Consider the following 14,317-nt stretch of genomic DNA (forward strand, 5'->3'; position numbering starts at 1 on the left):
TCAAGAAGAATAGGAAAGCTTAGACTCAACGAAACTGACTTTTGGAGCTAGTTTGAGCAAAAACAAGAATATGAGTTAGTGAGAATAAAATGCCCAAGTTTTGTGATTTAGACTAGTTGGATTGCCACTAGATATGTTTTTCTAAATCATAGGAATATGCTCAAATATAGCCAAATCAATTTGGAGAAGAATTGAACAAATCTACAAAAATCAGTCTGTTGTCTAGCGCACCGGACCGGTCCAATGGTGCACCAGACCGTCTGCGCAGAGAAGGCCAAGACTTGGCTTCTACCAGCTGGCACGCCAGACCGGTCTGGTGTGCACCGGACCATTTACGCAGAGAGCATGTATTTCAGCCACTTCGATGGACGGCAGCCCAGACCAGTCCGGTGTGCATTGAACCATCTAATAGAGTTCCAATGATGGCTATGATGTCATGGCGGGGTTTGGTGTGCCACCAAACCATCTACAGTACCTGACTCGGTCAGAATGGTAACATACTCTAGCATCCTAATAAGGGTCCGATGTGCACCAGACCGATACTGTGCGAGGTCTGGTGCACACACAGAAAGTGCAAATCAACCCTTTTCATTCCAACGACTATTTGGATGGTTGGGGGCTATAAATACACCTAATCATCACATTAAATACACAAGAGATACACCAACCAACCAATCATACGTTCAAAACAACATATCCCACACATTCAAAGAAATACAAGCACTGCATCCGATCGATTTGAAAACCTAAGTTGACATGGGTGTTGCATTATGCCAAAGCATATTTCTTTTGTCTGATGCTATGTCTAATCACGCGTTCGTCTCGTTTCGGTTTTTGATTCGCGATTTAATTCCATTTAGAGGTTAGCGAGCAGTGGGTTTTCAGCCTAGCCCATGGCCCGACCCGGTCTGGCCCTTGGCGCGCCCGCTGGTGCCTTTGTCACACCCGGGTTTTAGAGACCCGGGCGCGAACATAATCACCAGATGTGCTGGGACCAAGTCTCACACATATGATGAATCATGGTACAGAAACGAATGTTACAACTTTACTATAATAGGAGTTCTATACAAAATAAATAAATAATTACATCGTAAGGAGACAACGATCTAGCAACCCAAAGTTGACTTGGAGATGACGGCCTAGACCTCTCACGAACACATCGCAGCATCCTCCATGCGCCTCATCATGTGGTACCAGTTCTTGACCTATGGGGGTGTGAGACAGCAAGGGTGAGCTCACATATGTTCATCGCTCAACAAGTTATGGGGAATAATGTGCATGAACTCGCCAAAGGTGGGAGTTCATGTGAAGTATAAGCCTGATCAACAATAGGGGTTAAAGCTGAGCATTGATTTTAATAAGTTGGTCAAATTTTATTAGCAATTACTAGATGTAAGTAAATACCAAACCATAATAATAATAGAACAAAATTAATAATAAATCCCATGCAATGCAAATGACAAATTGAATTTAGCTCCATAATTTAATCATGCGAGAGTCCTGGGCTGCTCATGACCGCGAGCACGACTAGTATACCAGTTTTACACTCTACAGAGGTTGTACCATGTACCCACAAGTCGTGTATCTCATGTCGCCAGGGTTAGCTAGACCCTTAGACACTACCGAGGTGAATGGCTAGGGATCCACTATGAGGCCTTTACAAAGTTCCACTAGCTTTAGAAAATCCGCTACAGTTTCTAGGAAGAGCAATGCAGGAATCCCCCGTCTGACAGTCATCGTAGCAAAATCAACCCGGGAACCTCCCTACACGCCTACTCCCCTACTGCCCTAGTCCCTATCGGGTAAGGTAGTCCTCCACTAGCTTTCCTAGTTAGTCAGCCAAGGGCGTCCCATTCCACCCTTGTGGTGGCACGTGTTTCTCAAGTTAAGCTCCATGTTCCAATTAAAAATAATGATCTTGACATGAACAATAAATAAAATAATAGTATAATTGGAAAATGAAAATAATGTAATATTAAACCCAAAACCATATAGAGCAATAGCAAAACTACACAAAAGATTCAGGGGTAAACGAGGTATAAAGATAACCAGACTAGGGTGACCTATTGGGTCCCATCAAAATTAAACCTATGCATGAATAAGTGATAATAAAGAACATTATTGGGTAATAAAAGTGGTCAAGGGCACAACTTGCCTGGGAGTTGAGATTCCAGGTACCAGGATGATCTTTAGATTCTTGTGACCTCACTGCTAGTCGTAGCAATACAAACAAACATGGTATAGGCATAATTAACATCACACCAATATAAGAACAAACTACATAATAATAATCTACATGTCTCTGCGAGATCGTGGGTTCGCGAACCACTAAAATCAGAGTTATGGTTACAGAGTTATGATTTTCTAAAGATTTGGGTGATTTAAATAACAAACTATGTTCTATGTTGAATATAATTCATGTGATAGAGACATTACAAATACATAACTTAAGTGGGCCTCATTCTAAGTTATAAATTAGTTAGATATCATGTCTTAGTTAAATTATAGCCATAAAATCAAAATACTATATTAATATTAGAAAAGCTAATTCGATAAACATAGATTAATCCAATTAACATAGGGTAAACAAATTAATTATTTACAAACATGTCTAGTGATAAAATAAGGTTACCAAAGTGTAGATAATTTTATTACTAAGCTAACGCAACTTGAACAGATTGAAACATAGTTAAAATGAATTAGTTATGATTTTCCGAAGTTACTAACTGCTTGGTATGGAATAAATTAAGTAGACAATTTTAATCTAGGTTTCATGTCCAAACAGATTACAAGGTGATAAACAATATTAAAACAAAATTAATGTCACTGGAATGGGTCAATTCGAAGTTAAACTAGATTTTCTATGAATTAAACAAGTTTCTGGATTTATTTTAATACTAAAAGTCATTTTCTGATTTAATTCTGAATATTTCTAATAGCTATGGACCACAGACATAATTATCAGAGAGTTCGGGGCCCAAAGTATAAATTCTAGGACCTATTTGTATTCTCTGTTGAACTAAAATGGACCGCGAGTTATTTTCAATTAAAGACAGGGTCTATTTTGTAAGTCTGGCTCGGCGAAGGGGTATGCTTACATCTCAACCATCGGAAGAAAACCCGACCGCAATCTTCGTGAAGCAAAACGATGGCGAACGCACAGGAAGTAGTCTTACCAGGAGTGGTGGAGAATGCGGGGCTGCCCACGATGCACTGATGTTCCACGGCGGAGCTTGGCCACCGGTGAGCAATAGCTGATTCCCCAGCGACTGAACTCGGATGAGGAGACCCTGGAAACCACCCCAAGATCCCGGCGACGCGGCTAGGGCCTCCAATTGACGCTCGAAGGACGACCGAAGACGATTTGCCCACGGCGGCAAACTTCTTCTTTCACATACCTCGTCGGTGATGGTTTGCACGGTGCATACTCGTGGAGCGCAATGGTCAAGGTGGCACGGCCCCGAGGCCTTTATACCCCAGAGTTGGGAGCTACCCCGCGGAATCCGGCGCCCATACCACGGATTTCGTGGCGAGTCAGCGTGCCATGCGCGGTGTCAGTTCTAGGGGGAAAGGTAGAGCTGACTAGAGGCCCCCACGTGCGAGTGACTCGATGCGGTGGAAGGGGGAAGCTAGTTGAGCGGGGCCACATGTCGGTGATGGCAGCACGTGGCCACGGCTGAAGAGCGGGTCCCGCCTTCGAGTTAGCGTCAGGCGTGAGTGCGGGCGCGCTGGTGGCCTGATTTGAGGGCGAGTTGGGCTGGCTAAGAGTAAATCGGCCCAGCTCTAGGTTTTCTCTTTTATTATTTTTTCTTTTCTTTTATTTTTATATTTCAAATTTGAATTCAAAACCAAATTTCGAAATAAATTCAAATAGAGTTCAACAAATTTAAGTGAACATACAAAACTTCAACATGAATGTAAGAGTATAACTTTATTTATTTATTTATTTATTATCCTTTGTTTTAGCAAATGCTCTCAACATACAAGCCATAAATAAGAAAGCAAGCAACACGTATATCATCGATCTCAATATCTCAATACTCCTAAGCCTGAGGAAGACAGATCCTACCAATCAGTTTACCCAAAAATATGTTTTAGGTCAATTGGCTGAATATGCATAGTAGCATAGATTTCAAATATATTTCATTGGAGTATTATCACATCACCAAAAATAGGTTGTCTGCTAAAGCAATTAAATAAAGCACATCACAGAAATGGTCTAACACATTAAAGCAATATTAGATGCCCGTGCACGTTGCGATAGTTTCTATATATTATAGAACACAAAAATATATGTGTTTGTGTTTTGTTGGTTTTACATAGTGGTGCTTCGCAGGTGACGACTGAGAAAAAACTATGGTTAGCTCGTGAACGGTGACGGGTCCAATCCCGCTACCTTATTGAGCTTAAAAGTAGTCCGAGGTTTCGCGCCATTCGTTTCCTTCCTCTAAGGCTAGGGCCATATCCGATCCACGTTTTTCTGATATATTCCATCCATCCTAAATTAAAATTCATTTTAAATTTTCATTATATTCATGCAATAATTGATGTATGTGTTTTAGAGACGAGTCGGTCATGCTCCTGGTCTTTCTTCGTGCGTGTCGTCGAGGAGAACATGGTGCCGTCGAGGTTATTGAAAGTCGCCTAGAGGGGGGGTGAATAGGGCGAAACTGAAATTCTCAAAAACAATCACAACTACAAGCCGGGTTAGCGTTAGAAATATAATAGAGTCCGCGAGAGAGGGTGCAAAACAAATCACAAGCAAATAAAGAGTAAGACACGTGGATTTGTTTTACCGAGGTTCGGTTCTCGCAAACCTACTCCCCGTTGAGGTGGTCACAAAGACCAGGTCTCTTTCAACCCTTTCCCTCTCTCAAACGGTCCCTCGAACCGAGTGAGCTTCTCTTCTCAAATCACTTGGGAATCAAACTTCCCGCAAGGACCACCACACAATTGGTGTCTCTTGCCTCAATTACAAGTGAGTGTTTGATCACAAGAAAGAATGCCAAAGAAAAGAAGCGATCCAAGCGCAAGAGCTCAAATGGACACTGCAAATCACTCTCTCTAGTCACTAAGGCTTTGTGAGGAGTTGGGAGAGGATTTGATCTCTTTTGGTGTGCTTTGCAATGAATGCTAGCTCTTGTATAGTGGTTGGAAGCTGGAAAACTTGGATGCAATGAATGGTGGTGTGGTTGGGGTATTTATAGCCCCAACCACCAAACATGACCGTTGGTGGAGGCTGTTTGTCGTATGGTGCACCGGACAGTCCGGTGCACACCGGACATGTCCGGTGCGCCAGCCACGTCACCAAAGCCGTTGCAATTTGACCGTTGGAGTTCTGACTTCTGGGCCCACCTGGATGTCCGGTGGCGCACCGGACATGTACTGTAGAGTGTCCGGTGCGCCAGCATGGGCGTGCCTGACGCATGCGCGCTCTGGCACATTAATTGCTGTTGCAGGCGACCGTTGGCGCGAAGTAGCCGTTGCCCCGCTGTTACACCGGACAGTCCGGTGTACACCGGACATGTCCGGTGAATTATAGCGGAGCAGCCGCGACAAATTCCCGAGGCTGCCAAGTTCCGGAGCTGCGACCTCTTGGAGCACCGGACACTGTCCGGTGTACACCGGACAGTCCGGTGAATTATAACGCGCCGGCTTCTGAAAATTCCCGAGACTCAGGAGTTCTGCGCGAGGTCCCCTGGTGCACCACCGGACAGTCCGGTGCGCCGGACCAGGGAGCCTTTCGGGATGCCATTAGCTCTTTATTTTGAACCCAACTTTGGTCCTTTTAATTGGCTTGTTGTGAACCTTTGACACCTGCATAACTTATACACTAGAGCAAACTAGTTAGTCCAATTGTTTGTGTTGGGCAATTCAACCACCAAAATTATTTAGGAACTAGGTGTAAGCCTAATTCCCTTTCAATCTCCCCCTTTTTGGTGATTGATGCCAACACAAACCAAAGCAAATATAGAAGTGCATAATTGAACTAGTTTGCATAATGTGAGTGTAAAGGTTGCTTGGAATTGGGCCAATATAAATACTTACAAGATATGCTTGGATTGTTTCTTTATTTTTAACATTTTGGACCACGCTTGCACCACATGTTTTGTTTTTGCAAACTATTTTGTAAATCCTTTTCAAAGTTCTTTTTGCAAATAGTCAAAGGTAAATGAATAAGATTTTGCAAAACATTTTCAAGTTTTGAGATTTTCTCCCCCTGTTCCAAATGCTTTTCTTTTGACTAAACAAAACTCCCCCTAAATGAGATCCTCCTCTTAGTGTTCAAGAGGGTTTTGATATATCATTTTTGAAATACTACTGTCTCCCCTTTTGAACACAATAAGATACCAATTGAAAATATTCTTTGAAAAACTAAGTTTTTGAAATTGGTGGTGGTGCGATCCTTTTGCTTTGGGCTCATACTTTCTCCCCCTTTGGCATGAATCGCCAAAAACGGAATCATTAGAGCCCTCGAAGTACTTTCTTCCCCTTTGGTCATAAATAAATGAGTTAAGATTATACCAAAGACGAAGTCCTTTTGCTTTCTCCCCCAAAGATGGAGAGTGACTCGGAGCGACGACGAAGGATGAGTTACGGAGTGGAAGCCTTTGTCTTCGCCGAAGACTCCAATTCCCTTTCAATACACCTATGACTTGGTTTGAAATAGACATGAAAAACACATTAGTCATAGCATATGAAAGAGACATGATCAAAGGTATATAAAAGAGCTATGTGTGCAAGTTAGCAAAAGAAATTGCGCGAATCAAGAATATTGAGCTCATGCCTAAGTTTGTTAAAAGTTTGTTCATCGAGAGGCTTGGTAAAGATATCGGCTAATTGATCTTTAGTGTTAATGTAAGAAATCTCGATATCGCCCTTTTGTTGGTGATCCCTAAGAAAATGATACTGAATGGCTATGTGTTTAGTGCGGCTATGCTCGACGGGATTATCCGCCATCTTGATTGCACTCTCATTATCACATAGCAAAGGGACTTTGGTTAATTTGTAACCGTAGTCCCGCAGGGTTTGCCTCATCCAAAGCAATTGCGCGCAACAATGGCCTGCGGCAATGTACTCGGCTTCGGCGGTGGAAAGAGCGACCGAATTTTGCTTCTTTGAAGCCCAAGACACCAAGGATCTTCCCAAGAACTGGCAAGTCCCCGATGTGCTCTTTCTATTGATTTTACACCCCGCCCAATCGGCATCCGAATAACCAATCAAATCAAATGTGGATCCCCTAGTATACCAAAGCCCAAACTTAGGAGTGTAAGCCAAATATCTCAAGATTCGTTTTACGGCCGTAAGGTGAGCTTCCTTAGGGTCGGCTTGGAATCTTGCACACATGCATACGGAAAGCATAATATCCGGTCGAGATGCACATAAATAGAGTAAAGAACCTATCATCGACCGGTATACCTTTTGATCCACTGACTTACCTCCCGTGTCGAGGTCAAGATGCCCATTAGTTCCCATGGGTGTTTTGATGGGCTTGGCATCCTTCATCCCAAACTTGTTTAGAATGTCTTGAGTATACTTCGTTTGGCTAATGAAGGTGCCCTCTTGGAGTTGCTTTACTTGAAATCCCAAGAAGTACTTCAACTCCCCCATCATAGACATCTCGAATTTTTGTGTCATGATCCTACTAAATTCTTCACATGTAGACTTGTTAGTAGACCCAAATATAATATCATCAACATAAATTTGGCATACAAACAAGTCATTATCAAGAGTTTTAGTGAATAGAGTAGGATCGGCCTTTCCGACTTTGAATTCATTAGTGATGAGAAAATCCCTAAGGCATTCATACCATGCTCTTGGGGCTTGCTTGAGCCCATAAAGCGCCTTAGAAAGTTTGTAAACATGGTTAGGGTACTCACTATCTTCAAAGCCGGGAGGTTGCCCAACATAGACCTCTTCCTTGATTGGTCCATTGAGGAAGGCACTCTTCACGTCCATTTGGTAAAGCTTGAAGCCATGGTAAGTAGCATAGGCTAATAATATGCGAATTGACTCAAGCCTAGCTACAGGTGCATAGGTTTCACCGAAATCCAAACCTTCGACTTGGGAGTATCCCTTGGCCACAAGTCGAGCTTTGTTCCTTGTCACCACACCATGCTCATCTTGCTTGTTGCGAAAGACCCATTTGGTTCCTACAACATTTTGATTAGGACGTGGAACTAAATGCCATACCTCATTCCTAGTGAAGTTGTTGAGCTCCTCTTGCATCGCCACCACCCAATCCGAATCTTGGAGTGCTTCCTCTACCCTGTGTGGCTCAATAGAGGAAACAAAAGAGTAATGCTCACAAAAATGTGCAACACGAGATCTAGTAGTTACCCCCTTATGAATGTCGCCGAGGATGGTGTCGACGGGGTGATCTCGTTGGATTGCTTGGTGGATTCTTGGGTGTGGCGGCCTTTGCTCTTCATCCTCCTTGTCTTGATCATTTGCATCTCCCCCTTGATCATTGCCGTCATCTTGAGGTGGCTCATTTGCTTGATCTTCTATTTCATCAACTTGAGCTTCATTCTCATTTTGAGTTGGTGGAGATGCTTGCGTGGAGGAGGATGGTTGATCTTGTGCATTTGGAGGCTCTTTGGATTCCTTAGGACACACATCCCTAATGGACATGTTCCTTAGCGCGATGCACGGAGCCTCTTCAATACCTATCTCATCAAGATCAACTTGCTCTACTTGAGAGCCGTTAGTCTCATCAAACACAACGTCACAAGAAACTTCAACAAGTCCTGAGGACTTGTTAAAGACTCTATATGCCCTTGTGTTTGAGTCATATCCTAGTAAAAAGCCTTCTACAGTTTTAGGAGCAAATTTAGATTTTCTACCTCTCTTAACAAGAATAAAGCATTTGCTACCAAAAACTCTAAAATATGAAATATTGGGCTTTTTACCGGTTAGGAGTTCATAGGATGTCTTCTTGAGGATTCGGTGTAGATATAACCGGTTGATGGCGTAGCAAGCGGTGTTGACCGCCTCTGCCCGAAAACGATCCGGTGTCTTGTACTCATCAAGCATGGTTCTTGCCATGTCCAATAGAGTTCGATTCTTCCTCTCCACTACACCATTTTGTTGTGGGGTGTAGGGAGATGAGAACTCATGCTTGATGCCCTCCTCCTCAAGAAAGCCTTCTATTTGTGAGTTCTTGAACTCCATCCCGTTGTCGCTTCTAATTTTCTTGATCCTTAAGCCGAACTCATTTTGAGCCCGTCTCAAGAATCCCTTTAAGGTCTCTTGGGTATGTGATTTTTCCTGCAAAAAGAACACCCAAGTGAAGCGAGAATAATCATCCACAATAACTAGACAGTACTTACTCCCGCCGATGCTTATGTAAGCGATCGGGCCGAATAAATCCATGTGTAGGAGCTCTAGTGGCCTGTCACTTGTCATGATGTTCTTGTGTGGATGATGAGTGCCAACTTGCTTCCCTGCTTGGCATGCGCTACAAATCCTGTCTTTCTCAAAATGAACATTTGTTAGTCCTAAAATGTGCTCTCCCTTTAGAAGTTTATGAAGATTCTTCATCCCAACATGGGCTAGTCGGCGGTGCCAGAGCCAACCCATGTTAGTCTTAGCAATTAAGCAAGTGTCGAGTTCAGCTCTATCAAAATCTACCAAGTATAGCTGACCCTCTAACACTCCCTTAAATGCTATTGAGTCATCACTTCTTCTAAAGACAGTGACACCTACATCAGTAAAGAGACAGTTGTAGCCCATTTGACATAATTGAGATACAGAAAGCAAATTGTAATCTAAAGAATCTACAAGAAAAACATTGGAAATAGTATGGTCAGGTGATATAGCAATTTTACCCAATCCTTTGACCAAACCTTGATTTCCATCCCCGAATGTGATAGCTCGTTGGGGATCTTGGTTTTTCTCATATGAGGAGAACATCTTCTTCTCCCCTGTCATGTGGTTTGTGCACCCGCTGTCGAGTATCCAACTTGAGCCCCCAGATGCATAAACCTACAAAACAATTTTAGTTCTTGACTTTAGGTACCCAAACGGTTTTGGGTCCTTTGGCATTAGAAACAAGAACTTTAGGTACCCAAACACAAGTCTTGGAACCCTTGTGTTTGCCCCCAACAAACTTGGCAACTATCTTGCCGGATTTGTTAGTCAAAACATAGGATGCATCAAAAGTTTTAAATGAAATATCATGATCATTTGATGCATTAGGAGTTTTCTTTCTAGGCAACTTGGCACAGGTTGGTTGCCTAGAGCTAGATGTCTCACCCTTATACATGAAAGCATGGTTAGAGCCAGAGTGAGACTTCCTAGAGTGAATTCTCCTAATTTTGCTCTCGGGATAGCCGGCAGGGTACAAAATGTAACCCTCGTTATCCTGAGGCATGGGAGCCTTGCCCTTAACAAAATTAGACAATCTTTTAGGAGGGGCACTAAGTTTGACATTGTCTCCCTTTTGGTAGCCAATGCCATCCTTGATGCCAGGGCGTCTCCCATTGTAGAGCATACTTCTAGCAAATTTAAACTTTTCATTTTCTAAGTTATGCTCGGCAATTTTAGCATCTAACATTGCTATATGATCATTTTGTTGTTTAATTAAAGCCATGTGATCATGAATAGCATTGATATCAACATCTCTACATCTAGTACAAATAGAAGTGTGCTCAACGGTAGATGTAGAGGTTTTGCAAGATTTTAATTCTACAACCTTAGCATGCAACATATCATTCTTAGTTCTAAGGTCGGAAATAGTAGTATTGCAAACATCAAAATCTTTAGCCTTAGCAATTAACTTTTCATTTTCAATCCTAAGGCTATCAAGAGAAATATTCAATTCATCAATCCTAGCAAGCAAATCAACATTATCATCTCTAGGATTGGAAATTGAATCAATACAAACATGGGAATCAACCTTAGCAATTAATTTAGCATTTTCATTTCTAAGGTTGTCAATGGTCTCATGGCAAGTGCTTAGCTCACTAGACAATTTTTCACATTTTTCAACTTGTAGAGCATAAGCATTTTTAACCTTAACATGCTTTTTGTTTTCCTTAATAAGGAAGTCCTCTTGAGAGTCCAAGAGATCATCCTTTTCATGAATAGCACTAATCAATTCATTTAATTTTTCCTTTTGTTCCATGTTAAGGTTGGCAAAGAGGGTACGCAAATTATCCTCTTGATCACTAGCATTTTCATCACTAGAAGACTCATATCTAGTGGAGGATTTAGATTTAACCTTCTTTTTGCCGTCCTTTGCCATGAGACACTTGTGGCCGAAGTTGGGGAAGAGGAGTCCCTTGGTGACGGCGATGTTGGCGGCGTCCTCGTCGGAGGAGGACTCGGTGGAGCTCTCGTCGGAGTCCCACTCGCGGCACACGTGGGCATCGCCTCCTCTCTTCTTGTGGTACCTCTTCTTTTCTCTCCTCTTGCCCTTCTTGTCGTTATCCCTGTCACTGTCGCTTGATAGTGGACATTTAGCAATAAAGTGACCGGGCTTACCACACTTGTAGCAAACCTTCTTGGAACGGGATTTGTAATCCTTCCCCTTAAGTTGCTTGAGGATTTGGCGAAAGCTTTTGATGATTAAAGCCATCTCCTCATTGTCGAGCTTGGAGGCGTCAATTGGTTGTCTACTCGGTGTAGACTCCTCCTTCTTCTCCTCCGTCGCCTTAAATGCCACCGGTTGTGCTTCGGACGTGGAGGGTTCATCAAGCTCGTTGATCTTCTTTGAGCCTTTAATCATACATTCAAAGCTCACAAAATTCCCGATTACTTCCTCGGGAGTCATTAGTGTGTATCTAGGATTACCACGAATTAATTGAACTTGAGTGGGGTTAAGGAAAATGAGAGATCTTAGAATAACCTTAACCACCTCGTGGTCGTCCCACTTCTTGCTCCTGAGGTTGCGCACTTGGTTCACCAAGGTTTTGAGCCGGTTGTACATATCTTGTGGCTCCTCCCCTTGGCGAAGACGGAAGCGACCGAGCTCCCCCTTGATCGTTTCCCGCTTGGTGATCTTGGTGAGTTCATCATCTTCGTGCGCGGTCTTGAGTAAGTCCCAAATCTCCTTTGCATTCTTCAACCCTTGCACCTTGTTGTATTCCTCCTTACTTAAAGAGGCGAGGAGTATGGTTGTGGCTTGGGAGTTGAAGTGCTCGATTTGGGCCACCTCATCCTCATCATAATTTTCATCCCCTACGGATGGTACCTGTGCACCAAACTCAACAACATCCCATATGCTTTTGTGGAGCGAGGTTAGATGAAATCGCATTAAATCACTCCACCTAGCGTAATCTTCACCATCAAAAGTTGGTGGTTTGCCTAATGGGACGGAAAGTAAAGGTGTATGTTTTAGATATGCGAGGGTAGCGTAGGGGGATCTTACTATACTTCTTGCGCTCTTGGCGCTTAGAAGTGACGGATGCCGCGTCGGAGCCGGAGGTGGATGTTGATGAAGAATCGGTCTCGTAGTAGACCACTTTCCTCATCCTCTTCTTCTTGTCCCCACTCCGATGCGGCTTGTGAGAAGAATATTTCTCCTTCTTCTCTTTGTGGTGAGAAGAGGATTTCTTCTCCTTCCCTTTGGAGTGTGAAGAAGACTTCTTCCCTTTGGAGGAGTCCTTCTTCTTATCCTTCCTCTTGGTGCGGGATTCTTCCGATGAAGTGCTCCCGTGACTCGTAGTGGGCTTGTCGCCGGTCTCCATCTCCCTCTTGGTGTGATCTCCCGACATCACTTCGAGCGGTTAGGCTCTAATGAAGCACCAGGCTCTGATACCAATTGAAAGTCGCCCAGAGGGGGGGGTGAATAGGGCGAAACTGAAATTCTCAAAAACAATCACAACTACTAGCCGGGTTAGCGTTAGAAATATAATAGAGTCTGCGAGAGAGGGTGCAAAACAAATCACAAGCAAATAAAGAGTAAGACACGTGGATTTGTTTTACCGAGGTTCGGTTCTCGCAAACCTACTCCCCGTTGAGGTGGTCACAAAGACCGGGTCTCTTTCAACCCTTTCCCTCTCTCAAACGGTCCCTCGGACCGAGTGAGCTTCTCTTCTCAAATCACTTGGGAATCAAACTTCCCGCAAGGACCACCACACAATTGGTGTCTCTTGCCTCAATTACAAGTGAGTGTTTGATCACAAGAAAGAATGCCAAAGAAAAGAAGTGATCCAAGCGCAAGAGCTCAAATGGACACTGCAAATCACTCTCTCTAGTCACTAAGGCTTTGTGAGGAGTTGGGAGAGGATTTGATCTCTTTTGGTGTGCTTTGCAATGAATGCTAGCTCTTGTATAGTGGTTGGAAGCTGGAAAACTTGGATGCAATGAATGGTGGGGTGGTTGGGGTATTTATAGCCCCAACCACCAAACATGACCGTTGGTGGAGGCTGTCTGTCGTATGGTGCACCGGACAGTCCGGTGCACACCGGACATGTCTGGTGCGCCAGCCACGTCACCAAAGCCGTTGCAATTTGACCGTTGGAGTTCTGACTTCTGGGCCCGTCTAGATGTCCGGTGGCGCACCGGACATGTACTGTAGAGTGTCCAGTGCGCCAGCATGGGCGTGCCTGACGCCTGCGCGCTCTGGCGCATTAATTGCTGTTGCAGGCGACCGTTGGCGCGAAGTAGTCGTTGCCCCGCTGTTACACCGGACAGTCCGGTGTACACCGGACATGTCCGGTGAATTATAGCGGAGCAGCCGCGACAAATTCCCGAGGCTGCCAAGTTCCGGAGCCGCGACCTCTTGGAGCACCGGACACTGTCCGGTGTACACCGGACAGTCCGGTGAATTATAGCGCGCCGGCTTCTGAAAATTCCCGAGACTGAAGAGTTCTGCGCGAGGTCCCCTGGTGCACCGGACACTGTCCGGTGCGCCACCGGACAGTCCGGTGCGCCGGACCAGGGAGCCTTTCGGGATGCCATTAGCTCTTTATTTTGAACCCAACTTTGGTCCTTTTAATTGGCTTGTTGTGAACCTTTGACACCTGCATAACTTATACACTAGAGCAAACTAGTTAGTCCAATTGTTTGTGTTGGGCAATTCAACCACCAAAATTATTTAGGAACTAGGTGTAAGCCTAATTCCCTTTCAGTTATCATGAGGAGTCCAGGTCTGAGATATTGGACAACCAAGGCCCGTAGCGTGGCAGCAGTCGGCATATGCTACAGAGTTGGTGGTGGTGTTGTGTCACTGCGGCGGGTCCAGGACTGGCAAGACACTCGCTTCTCTCGCCCTTCTCGGATTGACGCCTGATGCAGGTGCCTCTCGGTTGCTTCGGCTGGGCTTCTTTCTCCGCTTGCGTGCTCTCTCCCTATATATCTAGCAGTATAC

The sequence above is a fragment of the Zea mays genome, chromosome 2, assembly GCF_902167145.1.
Source record: "Zea mays cultivar B73 chromosome 2, Zm-B73-REFERENCE-NAM-5.0, whole genome shotgun sequence".
In the NCBI taxonomy this organism is placed as follows: Eukaryota; Viridiplantae; Streptophyta; class Magnoliopsida; order Poales; family Poaceae; genus Zea; species Zea mays.